Source organism: Rhinopithecus roxellana, chromosome 19 (genome assembly GCF_007565055.1).
Source record: "Rhinopithecus roxellana isolate Shanxi Qingling chromosome 19, ASM756505v1, whole genome shotgun sequence".
In the NCBI taxonomy this organism is placed as follows: domain Eukaryota; kingdom Metazoa; phylum Chordata; class Mammalia; order Primates; family Cercopithecidae; genus Rhinopithecus; species Rhinopithecus roxellana.
In genome coordinates, this window is record NC_044567.1 from 49,740,213 (window position 1) to 49,764,792 (window position 24,580).

Below are 24,580 nucleotides of genomic sequence, written 5' to 3' on the forward strand. Positions count from 1 at the left end.
CGACTCCGCCCCGCCCGGCCCACTGAGGAGCCCGCCCCAGCCGCGGCCCTGGCCACCGCCTCTTCACCTGGGCGGCGCGCACGCGCGGGTTGGCGGCGGGGACGCGCGCTTGGCCAGGCGGCGGCGGCTGGGCGGCTGGGCGGCAGCGCCCCCTGGGGACAGGCGCTGGGATCTCAGGCGGCCAAGAGGATGGCACACTTGGTAGCTGCCAACAAAGTTAGAAAAGTAGTTGGTGGAGCTTTTTGCGAGGACAATTCATTATGATTCGGTCACCCTGCTCCAAAACCCACTCCCGCCTCTCTACTCACACCCTGCCCATTTTTGAAGTGGTGGTTCAAGCACAGACTGAGAGATAATAATAATGGCTAACATTTTGGAGGCACCAAAAATGCCCAGAGCTGTTCTCAGCGCCTTAGAGAACTTTTAGCAAACTTGCCACACGACTAGGAAGTGGAGCAACTGCGGTTTCACGCAGGTCATTTGACTTAGGAGCCGCAGCGTTCAACCACGTCTGACCACCTCCAATCTCCAATAGCCTATTTTCTCTTCCACTCATCCGAGCATGTCATCAGACATGACCTTATATGATTATTAAGTTTTTAATATATCTGTGTGTCATCTCTCCAGGATTATTGCAGATGACTTGAGCATGGGACCATCCTTTGGGCATCCACCAAATACCTATTATACTACTTTGCATATATAAATATGAAATCCATATTGGTTCAATGGAATGAAGTGAGTTTGAAGTAGTCTCCAATTTACTGACACATTGGTTGAGCTTGGAAAATTGTTTTTGAACTTAGAATGAGTTTTCCCAAAGAAAATATACTACAAATGACTTTCTTTTCTTTCTTTTTTTTTTCTTTTTTCTTTTTCTGGAGACAAATTATCCCTCTGTCACCCAGGCTGGAGTGCAATGGTGAAATCACAGCTCACTGCAACCTCAAACTCCTGGGCTCAAGCAATCCTCCAGCCTCAACCTCCCGAGCAGCTAGGACTACAGGTGTATGATACTATGCCCAGCTATTTTTTTTAAATAAATGACTTTCTAAGGTATCTACATTTATTCAGTCCTGTGTTTCTGTTAGGACATCTTCTATTACAAAATCTACTAGGAAATCTAGAGGCCTCCAAGGACCTGGCTGGGCTTCAACTCTGTGTGAGTTTGAGATGAGTAAACCAGACTGAAGGACCTTGCCCAAGGCCTGCTTCAGCTGCCAGCCACCCACACTTGCCAAGAGAAAGGAAAGTGGCTTTGTCACCTCCTGAGGGACTGCCTTTGACATCAGAAAACCACCCCAAGCCCTGGCACCAGCAGAGCTGGGCTGCATCTGACTACCATTAGCAGCTGTCCTTCAGAAGGAGGAGATCCACCTGTCTGGATCTCAGTGTCCTCATTCGTGGAATAAAAGCTCTGGAATAAGGTAGGACTGACCTCTGGTTGGGTCATTTGTGGAGATGTCGGTCAGTGGCTAAGTAGGTTATTGCATAGGGTATGGCTGTATTCCTAATGTTTGTATTGGCATGTTTAAACATAAGCAGAACTGAACTTCAAAAAGGAAAGAAAGAAATCTCGAACTATGTGCACTTTGGAGTATCCAGGGACCACACCCCAAAACCTATTGGTAAATTACATGTGTGCGCTCCCTGAGCCCTTGTGGGTGTTAAAAATTAGGGCAAAATCCCAGGTTCCAGGAAAAGAAACATCAAGGCTTGCAGACTGAGAGGGTTGCAGAAATTGTACAGTGGGTGGGAGCTATGGTGGGATACAATGTGGTTTCCAAATGGCCAAAGTAAGAGATCCTGATTTTAATCAACATCTTATATAGGAACCCAACATATAAAACACATATACAACATACGCAAAGGGTATTTTATTAATTTCTTGTTTAAGTCCAAATTAGTGTAAAATTAGGCATTGATGTTCTCTTGATGAACCCAAATCTTTCAATGGGGCTCACTATTAGCCTCAGGATTCCAGTTTACTTTTGTATGTTGTTTTTATTGCACAGTGTCGAGGAAATTCTGGTTTGTATAACTACGCAGTAATTTGTTACCCGTACAACTTTACAGTCAGCATTTCTAGGCCAATGTGCAGTTACAACCTTATTAACCAATGACACACTTGAGCAAATTTCAGGTATATGCAAAGCTGGCAGGAGAGACAGAATGCTGAGGTCTGTATTCAATCGAGGTAACCTAGAGCAGATTAGCTCATTATGAACGTTCTCTGTGACAAAATTTGAGTAGAAACACATTTAGAGATGCATGTTTTTGTTACAGTTTAAAATATACTAAAAATAAAACAAGTTTATATCCCCAATCATGAGACACACAGACACCATGAGCCTCCTGATGTGATCTCCTGGAAAAGACATGTGTCATTGACCTGCTAAAAATACATAAATGGAATCTAATCATGAAGAAACATCAAACAAACTCACATTAAGGGGCATCCTACAAAACAATTGACCTGTATTTTTCAAAAATATCAATGGTGTGAAAGACAAAGAGGCTGAGGCACATCACAGTTAAAGGCAATGTGTGATTCTGGACTGGATATCCAACCAGAAAAATGTAAAGGACATTATTGGGATAATTGGTGAAATTCAAATATAGACTCGATGTTAGATAGTAGGATAGTATCAATGTTAGTTTTTCTGAACTTGATCATTTTACTGGGATTCTGCAAGATAATGTCCTTGTTTCTAGCATATATCTGCTAAAATATTTAGGAGTAAAATGATGTCTCAAACTGTTTGGCAAGAATAATAAAAATAATAATAAGGAGATGAGGAGGTGGAAGGAGGGTATGGATATATATTGGTAGACATATAAATGATTAAAACAAATGATGCAAAATACTAACAACTGGTAAAGTCGTTAAAAATATATGGGACTTTTGAGGGGATTTTCTTTTGTACTATCCTCACAACTTTTCTGTAACTTTGAAATTAGTTTGAAATTTATTTATTTTATTTGTTTATTTATTTATTTTGAGACAGAGTCTCGCTGTGTCGCCCAGGCTGGAGTACAGTGACACAATCTTGGCTCACTGCAACCTCCGCCTCCAGGGTTCAAGCGAGTCTCCTGCCTCAGCCTCCTGAGTGGCTAATTTTTGTATTTTTAGTAGAAACGGGGCTTGATCATGTTGGTCAGGCTGGTCTCAAGCTCCTGACCTCGTGATCTGCCCACCTCAGCCTCCCAAAGTGCTGGGATTACAGGTGTGAGCCACCACACTCGGCTTGAAATTTAAACTTAAAAATTAAATAGCAATCTAAAACTGTCCTAAAATAAAATTTTTTGCTTTAAAAAATTAAATAGCACTTAGAAATAAAAGTCACGTCAGAATTTTGCAAACCTTCCAGAACTGAAGAACCAGCAGATATTTTTGAAAACCCTGGTCCAGGGTACTTCTTAGCTCTGTTTAGCATAGATGTGCTAGGAGATTGTAAACACTGAACAGGTAATTCTAAAAACAAAAATAATTAGATGTCAAATATATCCATATATGCTGGAGAAGGTGCATCCTGTTCTCTGCCTGAAATTCTCCCTGCCACCCCACCCCTCACTCCTATGACCTAGCTAACTTCTGCTCATCCCTCTGCTCTCAGTCTCAACATCACTTCCTCCAAGAAATCTTCCATAATCTCCTAAATCAGAATTGGCTTTTCCTCCTCTCATACAGCATCCTGGAAGTGCTGCCCCCATTACAGCACTAAATGCCCTTGAGCCTATTGTCCATCTCTCTGACTTGTTTGTATGAGCCATGAGGGCTGGAAGCTGTCTTTTCTGTTTTTTGATGTAAACGTAACTCTGGCACCTCCTAGCATAGTGCCTAAGAGATGAAGTGCTTAATAAACCCTTGCTTGATAAATGAATATGAAACGGTCTATGAACCTATGGGTCATAAAATGTGAGACTATAAATCCATCCCCATTGGTAGATTTTCTGCATTGCAAATTAGTCGTTGTACAACATTAACCTCAGTCTCATCTCCTGCCCCGGAAGTAGATCTCAGAGCTGTGTTTGTTTCTCCCCTGGGGCCAGGCCTGCACACTGTGTGTTCACACTGAACAAAAGCTGCTGTTCCAAAAACCCTTCTGTAGTTACCAGTGGCTGCAGAGGGTCTACTCTTGATGATCCACGAAAATCAACCCTGAATTTTCCACCACAAATATTTATTCCCATTCAACTTTCCCAGAATGTTTCTGGGCTGCCCTGCCCTCCCTCCCTTTACCAGGGGCTCTGCATCCAAGGAAGACGACTCTTTCAGCATGAGTCTGGCAAGACAGAAACAGGATGGCTAGGAAAACAACAACAACAACAACAATAGTCACACAGCATATTCTAAGGGCATTTTATAAATTTATTTTATAATCCCATATTATCACAGAGCAGAAGTAGAAAGGCAAATATATCTTGCAAAATAACCTCATTATGTACTTACAGCCATATAGAAATGATTTGGAACTCTGCCTTAGAAAATATCCAAAACATACCTCCTCCTCTTTACTGCATGAGCCTGGATTTGAACTAAGAATGATATATCAGAAATAGCATATGTACTTTTCATGGTTTCTGAAGCCTAAACATTATTTAAGTATAAAGAGACCTGACAGTTGCCTCTCTGATGTCATTGATGACTTTTACCCACCTGTAGAGTCCCTTCTCTCCCCTAACCCCCGACCTGACAATATAGACATCTCACAGGACAAAGGATAGGGAGTTTTCATGGCTGGGATCACTACCCTAAACCATCCTGAAAGCCCAAAAAGTGATTTTTAAAGTTCATCTTCTCACCTCTAACTCTTAAAGACAGAAGACTAGCCAGCCAATTGCTAATGACTTGGCTTTGAGTTCTAGAGACTTCTTTTCCCCATCGTTCCTGTGGTCCAGCTGTGCTCACCTGTGATGGTGTTGACTTGGGGACAGGAATGACTGTGATACCACAGACAGAGCTCCTTTTAACTAATCAAGCTAAGCACAGAGGGAGTTGGGAGATGTCAGCTGAAGAGGGGAGGAGATAGAGGAGGAAGAGAAGGAAGGAGCTTCTACTACAAGGGTGTCGGTAGCAAGAGGAGAGTAGCAAGGTACTGCTTCTCAATTTTAGGTTTCATCATCCTTTAATCAAAACATGTGGACTTCCGGCCGGGCACAGTGGCTCACGCCTGTAATCCCAGCACTTTGGGAGGCCTAGGTGGGTGGAACATGAGGTCAGGTGTTCAAGAGCACCCTGGCCAACATAGTGAAACCCCATTTCTACTAAAATTACAAAAATTAGTTGGGCATGGTGGTGCCCACCTGTAGTCCCAGTTACTTGGGAGGCTGAGGCAGGAGAATTGCTTGAACCCAGGAGGCAGAGGTTGCAGTGAGCTGAAATCGTGCCACAGCACTGCAGCCTGGGCAACAGAGCGAGACTCTGTCTCAAAACAAAACAAAACAAAACAAAACAAAGAACACCTGTGGACTTTTTCTCTTGAGACAAATATATTTAGCACATACACAGAACAGTTTGCACATGAGCCACCTCTTCACCTCCACCCCTGGAAGTAACCTTTCTTCTATGGGCCCCAAGTTAAGGACTCCTGAGCTAATGGAAAGATCACACCACAATTCCTGATTGTTATGGAATGGAGAAGAATTGTAGCAAGCCATTACCGTCAGTATCCTGTGAGTCACCAGACAGGGACTGTACCAATAACTCATCCGCCTGTGTGGGCAGACAAGCCACAGATGTAAGGCCACAGGAAAGATAGAATCAGAGGGTGGAGGCGGACAACCTGGAACTGCTTCCAGAATTATTCCTGCTTACTATGACGTAGTTTCTGACTATAAACATTGAAAGGGAATGCATCTTTTTAGTAATTACAGAAGTGTTTATCATGCTTGGTTGGAGTTGGCTGTTCAGGTATATCCCTAAACTCTCTAGGACAGGGGCTGTGCCCAGCTCATCCTCGTATCTACAACCCCTCAAGCTGTGCCTGGTACCCAATAGGTATTTCTGGAGTAGAGTAGGTGAATTAATTAGCAAGTTAATTAGTAAATGGATGAGTGTAGATGTATTGTTCCATTTTAAGGGCCATATGGCCTTTCCTTAAGCCCCAAACCAGATAATCACTAAATCTCAAGCAATTCTGGCCATTGGAAGCAGTCCTAGAGCTAGAAAGTTTGAGAGTGTGATAGGAACCCATGAGAGGGAAAACAAAAAGACATATCACAATCTATTCATGGATTGATGGTGTCTTAAGGCAGGATGTCTCAAGCTTTAAAGTGCAGAAGAATCACTTAGGGGGCCAGGTGCAATGGCTCATGCCGTAATCCCAGCACTTTGGGAGGCTGAGGTGGGTGGATTATGAGGTCAAGAGATCGAGACCATCCTGGCCAACATGGTGAAACTCCATCTCTACTAAAAATACAAAAATTAGCCGGACATGGTGGCAGGTGCCTGTAGTCCCAGCTACTCAGGAGGCTGAGGCAGGAGAATCGCTTGAACCTGGGAGGCGGAGGTTGCAGTGAGCCGAGATGGTGCCACTCCTTTCCAGCCTGGTGACAGAGCAAGACTCCGTCTCAAAAAAACCAAAACCAAACAAACAAAAAAATCACTTAGGGATCTTGTCAAAATGCAGAGTTTGATTTAGTACGTCCCGGTCCTGAAATTCTGCTTTTCTAATAAGCTCCCAATTGATGCTGATGCTGCTGGTTCTGAGACCACACTTGAAGTAGCAAGATTCTAAGGACTAGAATGTTGTTACTTAAACATCATGTTTAAGTATGATGATATACATAAAGGAGGATATGTTTGGTCATTTCAAACATCCTCCTTTTTAGATGGATAAACCGAGTCCCAGGAAGAGTGGCTGACTAACTAGATCAAAGTGAGGCAGTGGTAGAGCTGAGACCAGAACTCAAAATATCTGGTTTGGGTCATGTAATGGGTAGTTCCCACTACCCAGCATGCACATTCAATTAAGAGATAGAGCCGGGAGGCTGGGGCAGGAGAATTGCTTGAACTCAGGAGGCAGAGGTTCCCGGGTGAGCCAATATTGGACCCTGGATGACAGAGTGAGACTCTGTCTCAAAAAAAAAAAAAAAAAAGAGATTGCATTTCATGAGACAAAGTTCAGGAGGTAAGGTAAGGAAAAGTGAGGGAGAGCAATACCCTAGATCTTCTCTGGGTAACCCCAGAACTTCTGTTCCTTTCCCGTTTCTAAATATTGGGATGATGGCTTCCTTTTCTCTGTCCCCTTTTTCTCCTAAAAGCTTAGAATAGAGGTTAAAGAGGAATATTCTTGGGACTGGAAGAAAAGAAAACCATTCCAATTCCAAGTACTTTGCTACTTTGTCAGCTGGAGGAAAGAAAGGAATTGGAATGGTTTTCTTCCAAACCCAACAATATCTAGTAACTAGTACAAGATATGATAATAATAAATAGTACTAGATACTACAACTACTACAACAATATCTAATACCTAGTACTAGTTAGTACTAGTTTCATCTAGCATTCACATTGGGTCAGTATCTGCAGAATTGACATTCCAGGAAGAGTGCAATATCATATTTAGGGTGATGGATAATCTGCTCCCCCAAACCGCTTTCCTCCTGCCATTTATCTAAAGTTTCTCAGTTTTTCAACTGGTAAGCTGCAGCAGTATCCATCTGCTAGGGTTAAGATCCTGAATTAAAATGCACAACATGACCCTCTGACTTTTTCCAATCAACTGGATTAATTCTTCAGAAAATCTAGAGGTATAAATAATATGAGCCAGGCTTATATCCAAATCTGACAACCTGAACCCTGAAGAAATTATATAGGGGAAAATTTCAATCTAGGAGATCCCAGAGGTCATGGAACCCAATATCCCATCCAATGCCTGAATCCCCTCTGTAATATGCCACAATGTCTGCACCTACCTGGGACATTTGCCTCATTAGGCCTCCCTCATGCCCAGAAGATCTATCTACATAAAAACAGCTCACTCATCTGTAATCCCAGCACTTTGGGAGGCCGAGTGGGCGAATCACGAGGTCAGGAGTTCCAGACCAGCCTGGCCAACATGGTGAAACCCAGTCTCTGCTAAAAATACAAAAATTAGCTGGGCATGGTGTTGCATGCCTGTAATCCCAGCTACTCAGGAGGCTGAGGCAGGAGAATCACTTGAACCCTGGAGGCGGAGGTTGCAGTGAGCCGAGATCGTGCCACTACACTCCAGCCTGGGTGATAGAGCGAGACTCCGTCTCAAAACAAAACAAACAAACAAACAACAGCTCACTCACTCTTAGTCCTGAACCACTGCCCAGACTCGCTCCATGCCCTGTATGCCAACCATCTCCCAACTGTCCCATCTTCGTTTTCCTCATTATCCCTATTTATGAGCTTGACTTGTCCTTTGGAGTTGATATGCCACCAAGGTAGGACCAGCTTGAAGTGAATTGTAATCAAGTTGGGGGGCCACGGTCAGGGCCAGGTAGAAAGGAGCCTCCTACTTTTCTCAAGTTGACATGTCTTTAGGGTTTCTGTCCATAAAATTCCAACTCTGATTTCACCGATCTTTTTGAGGTCCAGTGTCTCAATGTCTCAGTCTGACTTTGCTTATCTCCTCATAATGTCACTTTCTCTTAGTGTTCTCATCCTTTCCAAGTCTCTACTTAGCTCTCCTGAACTGAATAGGATTCAGTTCAGAGTAGCATCCTCCCTGTACTTAGGAGGCAGTGGTGGCACAGTGGTACCCAAACTTTAGGTACCTGCACCAGAGGCTTAGAGATCTGAATTTTAATAAGCAGCTGAGGAGATTCTGCCACAGGTGGGCAGGGAGCCAACCAAACTTGGGGAAATATTGAGGGGAATTTTGGTGTCATACACTGGAGTTCAAGTCCTAGGTCTGTCTATGACCTTGAACAAATTAGCTCATTTGCATAAGCCTCAGTTTCCTCACCTTTAATAAAGATGAGAAAAACCCACCTCCAAGTGTGAAGTGAGGTGACATCTATAAAGTGCTTTGTGTAATTTAATGTGGGCAGTAAGCACTCGGTAAATACAAGCTAGCATTGCTATTAGTGCAATTGCTGCTTTTATCTTCAGAATAGGGAGTTACTAGAAGCAGATAATTTGTGGCATGTCCTTTTTAGCAGACTGAGATTTCTAATTGATGCCTGTGAGTCTCTGATCACCCTGTGATTTTCCTCTATGTGAGTTTTATGATTCCTGTTGGTGATTTATTACCATTTACATGTATAGCCCTGGGCCTTGCACTTAGTAGGGGATCAAAATTTCCTCTGTGTGTGTGTGTGTGTGTGTGTGTGCGCGTGTATGTGTGTTTAAAATAAGAGACAGAGTCTAGCTCTGTCAGACTGGAGTGCAGTGGTGCGATCACAACTCACTGCAGCCTCAAACTCCTGGGCTCAAACAACTCTCCTACCTTAGCCTCCTGAGTAGCTAGGACTATACAGGACTACAGGCATGTGCCACCATGCTTGGCTTATTTATTTATTTATTTATTTATTTATTTATTTTAATTTTTTTGTAGAGACAGGGTTTCCTATGTTGCTCAGGCTGATCTCAAACTCGGGCTCAACCAATCCTCCTGCCTTGGCCTCCCAAAATGCTGGGATTAGAAGCATAAGCCACTGCACCTGGCCTTCTTGAATATATTTGAATGAGTGAATGCCCTCTATGCTACACCCTCACTGCAACATCACATTTCTTCTTCCCATTCCCCGAGTGCTCTCCAGCATCCTCCTGACATACAGCCCTGGTTTACGTCCCATTTCCCTGTTCCACGTGAAGAGTGCCATCCTATGGAGCCTTGATTGTTATCTGCCAATTTGTATTTACTAATTTGCATTAAAACTTCTGATTCACTCTGTGTTAAAGTGACTTGAATTTGTTTAAAATAATGAGAAAAAAACAACAAAAACAAAGCAAAACGAAAAACCTTCTGATTTACTCTATCATACATGCTCTGTGTATATATGGCATTTTGTTTTGTTTTGTTTTGTTTTGTTTTGTGGCAGAATCTCACTCTGTTGCCCAGGCTGGAGTGCAGTGGTGTGATCCCGCTCACTGCAACCTCCACCTCCCAGGGTTCAAGCGATTCTCCTGCCTTAGCCTCCTGAGTAGCTGGGATTACAGACACCCGCCACCACACCTGACTAATTTTTGTATTTTTAGTAGAGACGGGGTTTCACCATGTTGGCCGGGCTGACTTTTTTTTTTTTTTTTTTTTGAGACGGAGTCTCGCTCTGTCGCCCAGGCTGGAGTGCAGTGGCCAGATCTCAGCTCACTGCAAGCTCCGCCTCCCGGGTTTATGCCATTCTCCTGCCTCAGCCTCCCGAGTAGCTGGGACTACAGGTGCCCACCACCACGCCCGGCTAGTTTTTTGTATTTTTCTTTTAGTAGAGACGGGGTTTCACCGTGTTAGCCGGGATGGTCTCAATCTCCTGACCTTGTGATCTGCCCGTCTCCGCCTCCCAAAGTGCCGGGCTGATATTGAACTCCTGACCTCAAGTGACCCGCCCGCCTTGGCCTCCCAAGGGATTACAGGCGTGACCCACCACACCCGGCCATATATGGCATTTTAAAATAGAGAGTTAAAAGGTGAGACTGGTGACTTGAGAGTAAGAGTTGGGGGTGGGGTGGGGGCATGGTTTTGACAACCAGGCAACAAGGAACTACTTTTTCCTTTCATACTTGCTCCTTTCCAGTACATAGAGGTATTCTGTTTAGTTTTTGTTGTCGTTGTTAACTCAGGCACTATTCAAATTTTTTTTCAGGGTTTTAAATTCAGGACTTCGCAGAGTATCAAATAATTCAGAAGAATTCAACCTACGCTATAAATAAGTTACATTTGAATACATGTAGCAATGAATTGATACATGTAGCAATTATGTAGAGCACATGTGTAACTGCAAACATTGTGGGGCTCTGGTGTTCAGTTTTGGAAGGAGGTAGAATGTGAGCTAGAAAGCAAAGGCTCCAGGGCTCGCTCTGCCACTCAGACACTGTATATGACCCTGTACAAGTCACTTAAGCCCTCTGAACCTCAGTGTCCTTCTCTGTTAAGTGGAGTAATGCTAATATCTTACCTCATAGCATTGCTCTGGTAATTAAATGGGATAAAGAATGTTAATGTGGCGTCTGGGACATAGTTAGGGCTCCTAAGTTGACAGCACTATTATTATCTGTCGTTCCCTTTCACCAGGGCTTGGGTGCAACTTATAACCAGTGGCAGGGGAAAGAGTGTCTGTTCTGATCTGGTTTTTCTCTCCTTTGACACCCTGGTTCTCTGGTGTCCTCTTATCTGTTCGTTCGTGTCAGGCTGGTCACTTCCTTGTAGCTGAGCTTATATACTAATTGCAGGAAGTTCACGGCCTATCTACGATTTCTCAAAGTTCAGTCTTGTAGATACAGTGACTTCCTGGCATTCTTGTTCATGCTGTCACCCGAGTTCCTAATTGCTGTTGCATAACCAGGTACATGCTTGCCTTTCAGAGGATGCGTTTTTCTCCTGATGCAAATACAAATACAAGGCATAAGTGCAATGTCTGTGCATAGATGCCTCCTCCACTCCAACCCAAAGCTTGTGTAGTTGTTTCAGGAAGGTTTCATAGATCAATAAATTCCGTATCTGGTTGGTCATTAGATTCACCTGGCATGCTTTAGAAAAATCTATCTTCCAGGTTTCACTCCAAGTCTTTTGAATATAAATCTTAGCGGCTAAGAATCATGTAATAAAAACACCTTGAGTTAGGTACAATAAAAGAAGAACTTCTGAAATGACTGTTGCCTGGTAAATTAATGGCCATTGCATCAAAGTAGCCTCTCTCGTTTGGAGTCTATACCTAATCTCGCTATTTTTTTTTTTGAAACAGGGTCTCACTCTGTCACCCAGAATGGAGTACAGTGGCATGATCATGGCTCACTGCAGCCTCCATCTCCTGGGCTCAGGTGATCCTCCCACCTCAGCCTCCCAAGTAACTGGGACCACAGGCATGTACCCCCATGCCTGACAATTTTTTATTTTTATTTTTTGTAGAGACAGGGTTTCACCACGTTGCCCAGGCTGGTCTCAAACTCCTGGAGTCAAGTGATCCTCCCACCTCGGCCTCCCAAAATGCTGGGATTACAGGTGTGAGCCACTGTGCCGGTCTACACCTAATATCTATTATGGATTCTGAGAGCCTTCATCTTTGCAGGTGTGATCACTAATTTAATTAGGAAAGCATACCTTCAAGCCCTCCCTATAAAACCTTTTCGGAGCACACACTTGCATACAGCCAGTGCTCTGAGCTAGTGGCCTAAGGATTGAGCTTTCAGCATGTATTTCATTTGCTTAAATGACCTAAGATTCCCTAAGAACAAGACTGAGCTTTATTTCCCAGTCAAAAAGAAGTATGAGTGGGCCAACTCAGCCACTGGGAAGAAGAGGAGGTGGAGAAAGAAGAGGAGGAAGGAAGCCTATTTTAGTTACGTGGGGAAAATCCTAAAGCAAGTGAGTTGGTGCACTCTTAGAATGGCCAAGAGAGGTATCATGTTAGCGGCCCTGGGTATGATCTTGACTTCAACTTACTGTGATATAGGAGTCCTTCACACATTGTGTTCCTGAAACGTTATGTGCCAACAGCTTTTCTAAATTGGATCTGCTAATGGCTGCTGTCTTCTCTTACTTCATTTTCTTTCTTTTGGCAGCAACTCTGAACACCTGAGCTCTTAATGAATGTCTCTCTCGTATCTGTTGACAGGCAATCTGTAAATCTGTAAACTGATTCTTTTTTCTTTTTTTTTTTGAGATGGGGTCTTGCTCTGTCACCCAGACTAGAGTGCATTGTTGCAATCATAGCTCACTGCAGCCTCCAACTCCTGGGCTCAAATGATTCTCCCACCTCAACCTCCCAAGTAGGTGAGACTATAAGCCCACACCACCATGCCTAGCTAATTTGTTTGTTTTAGTGGGTTTTTATTTTTTTAGATAGGGTCTCACTATGTTACCCAGGCTAGTTTTGAACTACTGGACTCAAGCAATCCTCCTATGTTGGCCTCCCAAAGTGTTGGAATTATAGAGATGAGCCACTGCACCTGGCCTAAACTGATTCTTAAATGCTCTCTCCTTTTCTTGTAGAGCGGGTATTCACCACCTAGTCTGTTCTGTAACTTTGAAGAGTGGCATAGATCGGTTTTCGTCAAATGATGCTCTGTATTTCTAATATTTCTTAGGAGGGGTAGGCACCCTTGTTCCTTCCTCTTGCCCACCCAACCTCACCCCATGGTATACAAAATTGGTAGAAAACAATCAGGAAAGTCTTCCCCCTCAAAAGCTGGGGAGATTCAAAAGATGTAAGGAGATTTTATGAAATCTTGACTGAATTTTATGCCTTCATGACAAGGAAGTAAGTTTGAGTGTTCACATGTGTCATACCACAGCTCCCATATTCCAGTAATATCATCTAGAATCTGTTGCTTATCCTGGGAAAAGAAGGGGTAAATGGGATTAAGGAAAGATGGGAGAGGAGAGAAGGTGTATGATATGTAGTGAGGATATATAGAGCAGAGCTTCTCAACCGTAGCCCCGTTGACATTTTGGGGCTGGTTAACTCTTTGTTGTGGGGTTCTGTGCATTGTAGGATGTTAAGCAGCCTCTATGGCCTCTATCTGCTAGATGCCAGTTGCACCCTCCCTCGCGTTTGTGACAACCAAAAATGTTCAGGCATTGCTGAATGTCCTCTGGAGGGCAAGATAACCCCTAGTGGAGAACCGCTGCTCTAGACCCGTAGGGCTGATAGGGCCCTCTATGGGAGTACTTGCATTAAGTAGTCCTTGGGCATTCCCTGGACATTCCCCTCTAATTAACCTTTCTTTGGCTTGTTCTTAACTGTGTGGTCCTGGCGGGCCACCTTGTACCTCCCAAGGCTTACATCTGTGGCTGGAGTCACTGTCTCAGGGCACCATGAGGATAAAACAAGATATTTGTTGGATAAATGTATTGAGGGTCTAAGTGGTCTAAGTGCAAGCCTTGTTTGCTGTGGGAACTCAGATGAAAATGATGCAGCCTTTATTGTAAAGGGACTCACAATCCTGTGGTGGGAGAAAGTGTTGAGAAGGAAGTATTTCTCGATTATTAGAACCAGGAAAAACTTTTTGAATCTCACCTCAAGCCTCCCTCTCTCCTCCCTCTCCCTCTCACCCCCCATCTTCCCCTTCTTCCCTCCCTCCCCTCTCTCTCTGTCACACACACACACACACACACACACACACACACACACAGCAAAAAGAAGCTGAGAGCAGTGTGAAAATATGACTTCCTCAATATGTCTCACGTCCAAGCAGAGTTAGGATTAGAGCCTTGGGTAAATGATTCTCAGAACAGCTTCTTTTTACTACTCTGGCTGTCTCTCTAACAAACAAGGACTACTAATGACATGTAGCAACGTGTGATACAGGGCCTGAGAGCAGAGAGTGCCAACGTCCTCAGTGGGAGGAGGAACTTAGTAAGTGTGTGTGGAACACAGATAAGGGAGCTGGCACTTGGGGAGGAGCCTTACAGGATGGATAGGATCTGAAGAGTGCAGTTAGGTGTCAGCACAGTAGATAGAAGTGACAGATGAACAGTGGGGTGAAGGCTGGAAAATACAGGGACATATCCGAGGAAAACCAAGTTTTCCAGCCTGGCTGAAGACCACAAGGAAGTGATAGGAAGGAAGAGAGGCTGAAGATTGAGAAATGTTAAAGTAAAATGCTTACTTAAAGGGAAATATAACATGGGAAAGCACATTCTAAACTGAGTGTTTTCCATCTTCAGAAGGTGTTGGACGTTAACTCCACGTCTGTTAGGAAAAACCAAGTCACAAAAGTTGAAGTGACTGGAATTAGTCTGTGTTATCCAAACAACGGTTATCTTTCTCACCAGCTCCAAATTCCCCTCCCTCTCTTCTTTCTCATCCCAAGAAACTGCTGGTAGGTACTGTGGACCCCAAAAATCTGAGATAGGTCTCAGTTAACTTAGAAAGTTTATTTTGTCACGGTTGAGGATGTGTGTCCATGACACAGTCTCAAGAGGTTCTGATGACATGTGTCCAAGGTGGTAGGGGCACAGTGTGGTTTTATATATTTTAGGGAGACATGAGACATCAATCAATATTTATAAGATGTATACTGGTTCAGTCTGGAAAGGTGAGACAACTTGAGGCGAAGGCGGGACAACTCAAAGTGTGGAGGAGGCTTCTAGGTCATAGGTAGATAGGAGACAAATGATTGTATTCTATTGAGTTTCTGATTAGCCTCTCCAAATGAGGGAATCAGATATGTATTTATCTCAGTGAGTAGGGGGGTGACTTTGAATAGAAGGCAAGGCAGGTTTGTCCTAAGCAGTTCCCAGTTTGGCTTTTCCATTTAGTGATTTTTGGGGTCCCAAGATTTATTTTCATTTCACATTCCCCCTTTTTAAAAATCTTTTGGAGAGGCTGGGCGCGGTGGCTCAAGCCTGTAATCCCAGCACTTTGGGAGGCCGAGACGGGTGGATCATGAGGTCAGGAGATCGAGACTACCCTGGCTAACACGGTGAAACCCCATCTCTATTAAAAAATACAAAAAACTAGCCGGGCGAGGTGGTGGGCGCCTGTAGTCCCAGCTACTCGGGAGGCTGAGGCAGGAGAATGGCGTGAACCCAGGAGGCAGAGCTTGCAGTGAGCTGAAGTGAGCTGAGATCCGGCCACTGCACTCCAGCACGGGCAGCAGAGCGAGACTCCATCTCAAAAAAAAAAAAAAAAAAAAAAAAAAAATCTTTTGGAGAAAACATTTTAGGAGACAATTAATCTGGTCTCAGGTTTCGTCTGATCCCTCATGGCTAGGATGGCTTATTTTTAGATAGGTAGGTCTTGAATTACTAGGAAAGTTCATTTTTAGTAGGTTGTGAAGTCTCATGTCCTGTGAAGAGAAAGTAGGGGGAGGAAGGGAGAAAAACAAAAGCAAAAGCAAAAGAACAATTTTGGGAAATTGGTATAGGCTATATTACTCTGAAGTCCATACTTTAGTAGGCAGGTATGAAAGTGGCTTATGTATGTGAATAGGTTGCTATTATTTTCTTCTGCAGTTTAAGTTGTCTAGTTTCAGTTCATAGGGCTTTATGAAAGCACAGCTTAGTTTTCAGTGACTCTAAATTGGGAAGGGTGGAGGGGGAAAAGAAAAAAATTGAAAACAGTATTTTGAAGACTTGTAGCCAAGAAAAATTAGAATTTGGTTTAAACCGTAGAAAACAGTAAAAATCGAACAACATTAAGCAAGACTAGAATCTAATAACAGGTGTACTATAGTTTTTGAAATACAATTTTTCTCTCTAGTTTCCCATTTTTATTAAAGACAAATCATGCTAGGACTGATTTCTTTTATTATAATTGGCCTGATTATTTGTATATAGTGTAGTAAGAAAAAATTTTTTAACATAGGCTTTTAAATTGGCTTTGATGGAACTTTGTTCCATAGAAAGAATCTTAGATAAGAGTTTTTAAAAGCCAAGCCCAGTCATGTGTTTGTACCATCAAATACCTATGAGTTGGATGAATTCTTCTCCTCTTGAGGTTCCGAGATAAACTTGGGGCTCCTGGGCCTGTCAGAAAGTGACGTTCTTTACTCATCATAGGTCAGCCTGGCTGAAGACCTTTATAGGGACTGTGTCAACAAGGTATGAGAGGCCAGTTTTCCCAAGGGGCTTTTTTGGCTCCGTAAGTCAAGTGTGATTCTTTAAAGGAAAGCGCACCATTCCCATCAAAGTCTTGGTGAAATAACCAGTTTCTCTAGTCATGTCCTGTTATAAATGAAAATAGATTATTACTGTACTTATGTAAATAATTGTATTTTCAAAAGTTAAGAATACTCATAAATAGTTTCCAAATTCTGGAGAAATCAGAGAGAAACAAGTATGTTTTAAAGTTTGTTTTATAGGCATATACTAAATTGTTAAAAGTTGTCAATAGCTCAAAAGAAAAGTTTCCTTGACTATGAAAAAAACAAAACAAAGGATCAGCAATAAAGTTTTAAGTAAAAAGTCAAAAAGATTTTTTCAGTTTTCTATTAGGTCACTCCATATAATTAATTCTTGTTCTGTTTGATATTTATAAACATTTCCATTTTCTGTGAGTCTTAAATGTTTTTCTTCTATTCTGATGTCACAGTCTCCAAAGTTATCAGAAATTTGTATTCGAGAGTATCTGTTAGAGCTTTATAGTTGTTTATAAAGCCACCTTCTAAAGAGTACCAAAGCAAGACAACAATTGTCTGTGGATGACAAAGTTTTAGGTCAGTCATAGTTGACATACAATTGACAAAGAAATTTGTTACTTCTGTGGCACACAATAATTTAACATAACAATTATAATTATTGATAATGTATACTAAGTCATATCAGAATTATAGGAATTTCCCATAATTTTGGAACATATACCAATAACATATTTATATAAATACAGCCCAAATAAAATCAAATATCATTTTATATTTGACTTGTTTCCTGTGTAATTTGTATATCAAATAAGTCAAACTAGGACTTTTGGGAAACCCAATATCTTAAAGGATTAATTTTTGGACTTTAGGGAACCTAATATCTTAAAGGATTAATTGGGTCAGAAAAAAGACATAATTTATAATTTGATTTTGGAAATTTTGTAAAATATCAAAGGTTAAAAACACCTGATATCACAGGTCATTGTAAAACAAGTCATTCATCTGACCAAAGGGATAACTCAAGGATTTCAAAAAAAGGCAAAAACTTTCATTGTTTGAGAGAGGACTCTTAATTTTCCAAATGATAAGTCCTAATAAACAGTATGAAGCCAATTAAAAAAAATTTTTTTTTTTTTTTGAGATGGAGTCTTGCTCTGTCGCCCAGGATGGAGTGCAGTGGTGTGATCTTGGCTCACTGCAAGCTCCATCTCGGGGGTTCACGCCGTTCTCCTGCCTCAGCCTCCCTAGTAGCTGGGACTACAGGCGCCTGCCCCCATGCCTGGCTAATTTTTTGTATTTTTAGTAAAGACGGGGTTTCACCATGTTAGCCAGGATGGTCTAGATCTTCTGACCTCGTGATCTGCCCACTTTGGCCTCCCAAAGTGCTGGGATTATGGGTGTGAGCCACTGCACCCAGCCCTTGTTTTTAAAAATTTTATAAGCAATCTATAAAATTTTAATCGTGGCCGGGTGTGGTGACTCAAGCCTGTAATCCCAGCACTTTGGGAGACTGAGGCGGGTGTATCACCTGAGGTCAGGAGTTTGAGACCAGCCTGGCCAACATGGTGAAACCCTGTCTCTACTGAAAATACAAAAATTAGCTGGGCATGGTGGCCAGTGCCTATAATCTCAGTTAAATGGAAGGCTGAGGCAGGAGAATTGCTTGAATCGGGAGGTGGAGGTTGTAGTGAGCCATTATCATGGCACTGCACTCCAGCCTGGGTGACAGAGTAAGACTATCTCAAAAAAAACAATTTGTTTTTTAAATCTTGACCATAAGATACAATTTCCATATACCTTTTATAACTTTTAGTAAGGAGTCCGTTAATGTTTCAAAAAAACTTTGTTAATCTGACATAGGGGCTTCTGTGTTGATCTTTAATCAGTGTGTCTTTGACATTAATTATTAATTTATAGGGAAACTGAACTTATTTTATCTCTCAAAATTGGCCCTTACAATCTCACATATTCACCTCTTCTGTGATAGTGCCTGGGCCTTGAGGAGTTGAATAATTTTATTTTCTGGCCCTATGACTCAGGATGTAGTTTATTTTAATTGGCATCTTCTATTGGGCCTGAAGATGAGGCTTTAATTGTTCTCAGTGTTTAAGATTTAGCAGGACTTGGTGTCCTTTTTAGTCCCAGGAGTCGAAGTCCTGTAACTCAATGTCACAAGTACTTTAAAAGTACATACAGAAAAATACATGGATGTAATAACCTTAATTAAAAAAAAATTTTATCTCAGTTTTTCCCTAAGCAAACCAAAACTTAATAATAATGGCATAGGAATTGTTTCAATAAAATGTAAAATCTGTTAGACCAGTTACCAAAAGGTAAAAGAAAAGACCTTCTATACTGTACAGAATATTATGTTGGAAGAAGATATTCCTTTAGACCTTTAAGAAAACATTGTTAGTATTGATCCACAATAAACAGAACTCAAGGAAAAATGATTTATGAGCTGAAAATGAGTTGAAGAGGAGCATACTATTTTGTGTCCTTTAAAAGGAGAAAGAAAACTGAAAATGGTGAGATGCAATAAAAGTTGAACTTTGGGCTAAAAAAAAGTTAAAATCTCTTATAATTTATTAAAAGTAAGTCAATCCCTTAAGAAAATTTCATTATTCTAACCAATTATTTAGTGTAGAAGTGTTTTTAAACATCAAGCCCAATTTCTAGAAAGATGATTATACTTTAATAGACAACTTGATCATATAAAACTTTTTTTAAATACTGAATTTTCTTATTGTGACTTACACAGACTGTTCATGACATGTTTGGACTTTCTGGCTTGTCCTGAACATCCCTCTTTCTTAAACAATCAGTCATTTTACTTTAGGACTAAATCTACCATACAAGACTCTTTCTCATATAAAATTATTTCTCTTTATGCTTTCTTACCAAAAAAAAAAAAAAAAAAAAAAACCTCTTTACTTTTATAGCTTTCTTCACATCTTTCTTATTTCTTGGTTTCTTTTATCTCGTTTTATACATAACCTTTAAATACATTTTAAATTAGACAGAAGTCATTTACCTAGATTATTTATGAAAACTGTGATAGTCATCATTTAAAGTTATGGAACTATCATTGTAAAATTATAACTGAGACAGTGAAAAAGATCTGACATAACTGACTCGATCTCGTTTTTAACTTCCAAGTTGTCCTTGTTCATTTTGGGGCGTAGGCTGAAATAACTTTGGGAGGAATTTATAGTTCAGCTTTGAAACAAAGATGATAACAATCCCTTCCCCAAACAAACTTTACTGCCTGTAGACTAGACCATCGAAACTCACAAGATTAGGAGTTATGGTAATCTTACTAAATTTAAGACGTAGTTTTTTATTAAACGAATATCAATATCTTATTAAAGATTATACAAGTTGGCCAGGTGTGGTGGCCACGTCTGTAATTCCAGCACTTTGGGAGGCCAAGGCAGGCAGATCACGAGGTCAGGAGATCGAGACCATCCTCGATAACATGGTGAAACCCCGTCTTTACTAAAAATACAAAAAATTAGCCAGGCATGGTGGTGGGCGCCTGTAGTCCCAGCTACTTGGGAGGCTGAGGCAGGAGAATGGTGTGAACCTGGGAGGTGGAGCTTGCAGTGAGTCGAGATTGCACCACTGCACTCCATCCTAGGTGACAGAGCAAGACTCCATCTCAAAAAAAAAAAAAAAAAAAAAAAAAAAAAATTACACAAGCAAAGATCATTCTGTTTTTGGGCTGTGTTTATAGTTTTGTAACCCCTATACCAAATTTTGACACCTTTATAGTATTTGGCAGGGATAAGAATGAAATTGTTTAATAAATGCAAACAACAATGTATGTTGGCAATTATTAAGATATTTCTAATATTACTTTACCAACAATGTTAAAGTTAATTTATTAAAGATTTTACTTGTTATATAAACTTGAAAGAGCATTTGACTAGTCTTTTCTTTTTTCCTGATAAAGTATTTGATTCAAGTGTTTTATTTTCTTAAGGCAATTGGAGTTCTTTTATATATTTTCAGTAGTGAAATATTATATATACAACACATAAATATATAGATGTATTAGGCATGCCAATAGAAGTACTTCCTATCAATTCATGAAAAACTATTTTTTTGCTATCTTAGACTTTCAAATTCTTGACAACCTGTTTTATTATCTTAGGCACTTGTCAGTTAAATAGTCTTAAACTTGTATGTTAAAGGAAATAACTCGAGTAAAAATCTAATAGCAAAAATTTACATCGTAAGTTACAGAGAATAAAAGTCTGTGTTAGAGGGACATTAAAATGGATTTAATTGTCTTTTGAACATAAAATTATAGAAATTATAAAGTTCTTTTAAATACACACACATGCAGCCTATAGTTTTTACTTTAGAACTTTAGCCATGAGATAAATACAAATTCACTGGCTAGCAAAATGAACATGTTGGATCTAAACAGTGGTTTTTATTTGAAGAGAAAAATAATAGCAAATTTAAAGCAGGCAGAAAAGAAAAATAGAGAAAAAGAATTTAGGAACTCCATAGTTTACAGGTCAACATTAGGGCTCTTTTTCTTTAATGTAAATGTGTACAAAGACCATATTCCATTTTACATAAACTCTGGCAAGTAGAGGTGTCATAAAACCTACGGAGTGTTCGAAAGGGGGTCATTCTCCTTGTTTTCTCCTCATTCTTAGATTATTTCTCGCTTTTTTTCTGAAGAGGGGGAACTGAGCTGTGGCCTCAGGTTTTTTGTGTGGTGGGTTGATGTGTACTGCTTGTGGCCACACTCCACAATGTGTCACCACTAGGTTGGTGCACCCTCTTACATGTCTGTTTCTCTCTCCAGAGGTCTAAGACTTCTGAGAGGATTCAAAATGCCGGGTGATCAGTCTTTATACATGTTTCCTGGATGAGTCTTTTTTTAAAATTAATTTTTGTTGGAGATTTTCCTGTGGGGTTGTTGTATGTCATGGGGGTCAACCCCCCAGACACTCCCACAAGGCCCCTGGTCACCCAGGGGCGCCTTTCAGCCAGGAGGAGAAAATGCCCTTTCTCTTCAGAGCTGAGAAAACTCGGTTTTTCATTTATCTATGAAAAAGATAGTTCAGTTCCTCATGTAAATGTACACAGACAAGCCGAATCGAGATAAATTTTGGGAGACAAAGTAATAGACAAGACCTCTTAGAATGCATCTCCAAACTAGAATTAGGATCCTTAAACAACAACTTCCTAGGAGAGAAAAAATAAACAACAGCCAAGGGCATTTCCTGTAAACTGTGTTCAACCACCCCTACTTTGTAGTTCTCATCCGCCATTACACACATCAAGGTCAAATCCTCTAACAGTACAAGATAATGTCTGGTACCCCCAAAGCCAAAGAGGTCAGGTCATGTAATACAGAAAAACAGATATTCAGACCTAAGAAAAATCTGCCTATGACTCTTGAAACTCAACAAAGAAAACAGAACACCCCAAAAGGGGTGACTGGCACCTTTGTTCTGAATTATTTTAAAGGGTTCAAGTCATTAGAAGCCTTCTTTAGATTTTTTTGGTACTGTAGATGGCAAAGGGGCAAGGAGGTATAGGGTGGAAGAAAAGTTTCATTTACTTTTCTTTATTTTTTTTAAGACAGGAAGTAAACACTGAAACCAAACACATTTTTTAAACTCTTTTATAGTTGTGAGGAATTTTAGTCAAATGAGAGAGGTTTTGTTACCCATAATTTGGAATTTTCACTTGGATTTAATCAAGTAAGGTAAAGCTGGTCAAATCTGATGGGAGAAAGACTGAAACAACAACGAAAACTCAACAATATGATCACTCAGTGGTCTAATGGCAAGAAAAAATTCAGACCAGCTGGTGGTTAAACTTTAGCCAAGACAAAACTCCAGTTCAGTTATTTACCTAGGGATGAGTCTGAGGCTGAAGACTGCTTTCTACCATCCTAGAAGCAGGAACAAAAGCCTCCAACTCCTCTTCCCTGCTGAGGGTGAGCTCAAACTCCATTAAAGGAGTTACCTGCCTTCCATTGTCCTGTAAACAGGAAATCTTGCCTTCCTTGTTGGAAGCAAGTAAAACTCCAAAAAAAAAAAAAAAAAAAAAAAAAAAAAAAAAAAAAAAAAAAGGAGGAGTTGTACAGCAAAATAAACTTTAGTTCTTGACTAAATCTGAGGAGATGAGGGATTCTCTGGAGTGGGTGCTCACAGACTTCAGTAAATTGTCCTATTGGTTTGAGCCATAAAGTTAGCTCATACTGGTACCAAGCACCAACAGAAGATTTGTCAAAGGTCAGGGGCATCTCTATTGAGAATCCCTTTATGGTTACCAAAATGTGAACCCAGAAAATCTGAGACAGATCTCAGTTAATTTTCATGTGTTTGGTTGTGTGTGTGTGTGTGTGTGTGTGTGTTTTGTCAGTTAATTTAGAAAGTTTATTTTGTTAAGGTTGAGGATGTATTCCATGACACAGTCTCAGGAGGCTCTGATGACATATGCCCAAGGTGGTAGGGGCACAATGTGTTTTTGCATATCTTAGGGAGACACGAGACAGCAATCAATATGTGTAAGATGTACATTGGTTCCATCTGGAAAGGGGACAACTTGAGGTGAAGGCGGGACAACTCAAAGTAGGGAGTGGGCTTCCAGGTCATAGGTAGATAGGAGATGAATGGTTGTATTCTACTGAGTTTCTGATTAGCTTCTCCAAATGAGGCAATCAGATATGTATTTATCTCAGTAGAGGGGTGACTTTGAATAGAATGGGAGGCAGGTTTGTCCTAAGCAGTTCCCAGTTTGACTTTTTCCTTTAGTTTAGTATTTTGGGGTCCTAAGATTTATTTTCCTTTCACAGTACAACAGCCTGTTTCATCAAATGCCTGTCATTGCCCCTTTAGGTGGTTTATCATTATTTTTTAATTCATCATTCAACTTGAAGGTCGCTTATGTTCCACTTGTATATGAATTCATAGAAACCATGAGTACTGGGTGCTGGGTCAGGCCACAACTGTTCACTGTGGGAAGCCTTTATTTCTGTCTCACCTTTGTGCTATTTCTCCCCTAGATCCACCCTGATTTCAGCGGGCGCTCCTGGGTCTTGTATGCACTAGGTGCTCTGAATGCTTGGCAACTGGAATGGGTTAGCCTGGAGGCATTTAGACTGTCCTTCTACAACCACAGAAGAGCCATCACTGGTAGAGAGATCCTTGGCGCAGTTAAGCAGAGATCTTCTCAGAAGAGCTTTTGAACAAATGAAGTTGTTCGGAATGGCCTTGTTAAAATGACTCACTTGTCAAAACAATTGGATGTGTTGGAAGGCTGGGTTGGAAGACAAGATGTCTGAGAAGCTGTCCTGCTGCATGAGGAGTTTCACTGCTACACACCTAATCTCCCGGTCCTGTGTTTTTGGCCTCCAGCTTACTTCGTGAACATAATAAAGGAAAGGCATTTTCTCTTGTGCGTGCTGTGTGTACCTGTGTGTATGTGCTTGTTGTCTATGGCTTTTAATTTCTTATGTATGCTAATCCCCTGTTTTGCACTTACCCATTGTGTTCTTTGAAGGACACAACTAGATCGATGACACTGTATAGCCATCATCTCTCCCCACTCCAGACTGAGGGTGGAGATGGCTGCACTAGAATGAACTGAGATCACAAAGGATTGGGGGGCAAAGTGGAGGGCACAGATGTGGGGGTATTAATCCAGGGAGAGGGGAGCTCGAAAGTAGACAGTATTGTCCAAACTTGCAGTGTAATGAGGACTGCTGCCAGCTTCTGGCTTTCTCCCTACCCACCTGTGCCCGCCTCTCCAACCCCCACCCACAACCTTTGATTTGGCCATAATCTTCCCTTTTACCTGGCTTGTGTAGATAGCTATGGCTCTTGGCAGTGT

The 24,580-nt window shown here is 41.2% G+C and overlaps 1 long non-coding RNA gene across 1 annotated transcript; it reads left to right on the forward strand.

Moving 5' to 3' along the window:
* The first annotated feature begins 1,021 nt into the window (after positions 1–1,021).
* Positions 1,022–24,149, forward strand: LOC104669325. The gene is made up of 2 exons (XR_004055083.1): positions 1,022–1,427; positions 23,754–24,149. It is a non-coding gene; the product is annotated as an uncharacterized LOC104669325 (long non-coding RNA).
* The last annotated feature ends 431 nt before the right edge of the window (positions 24,150–24,580 follow it).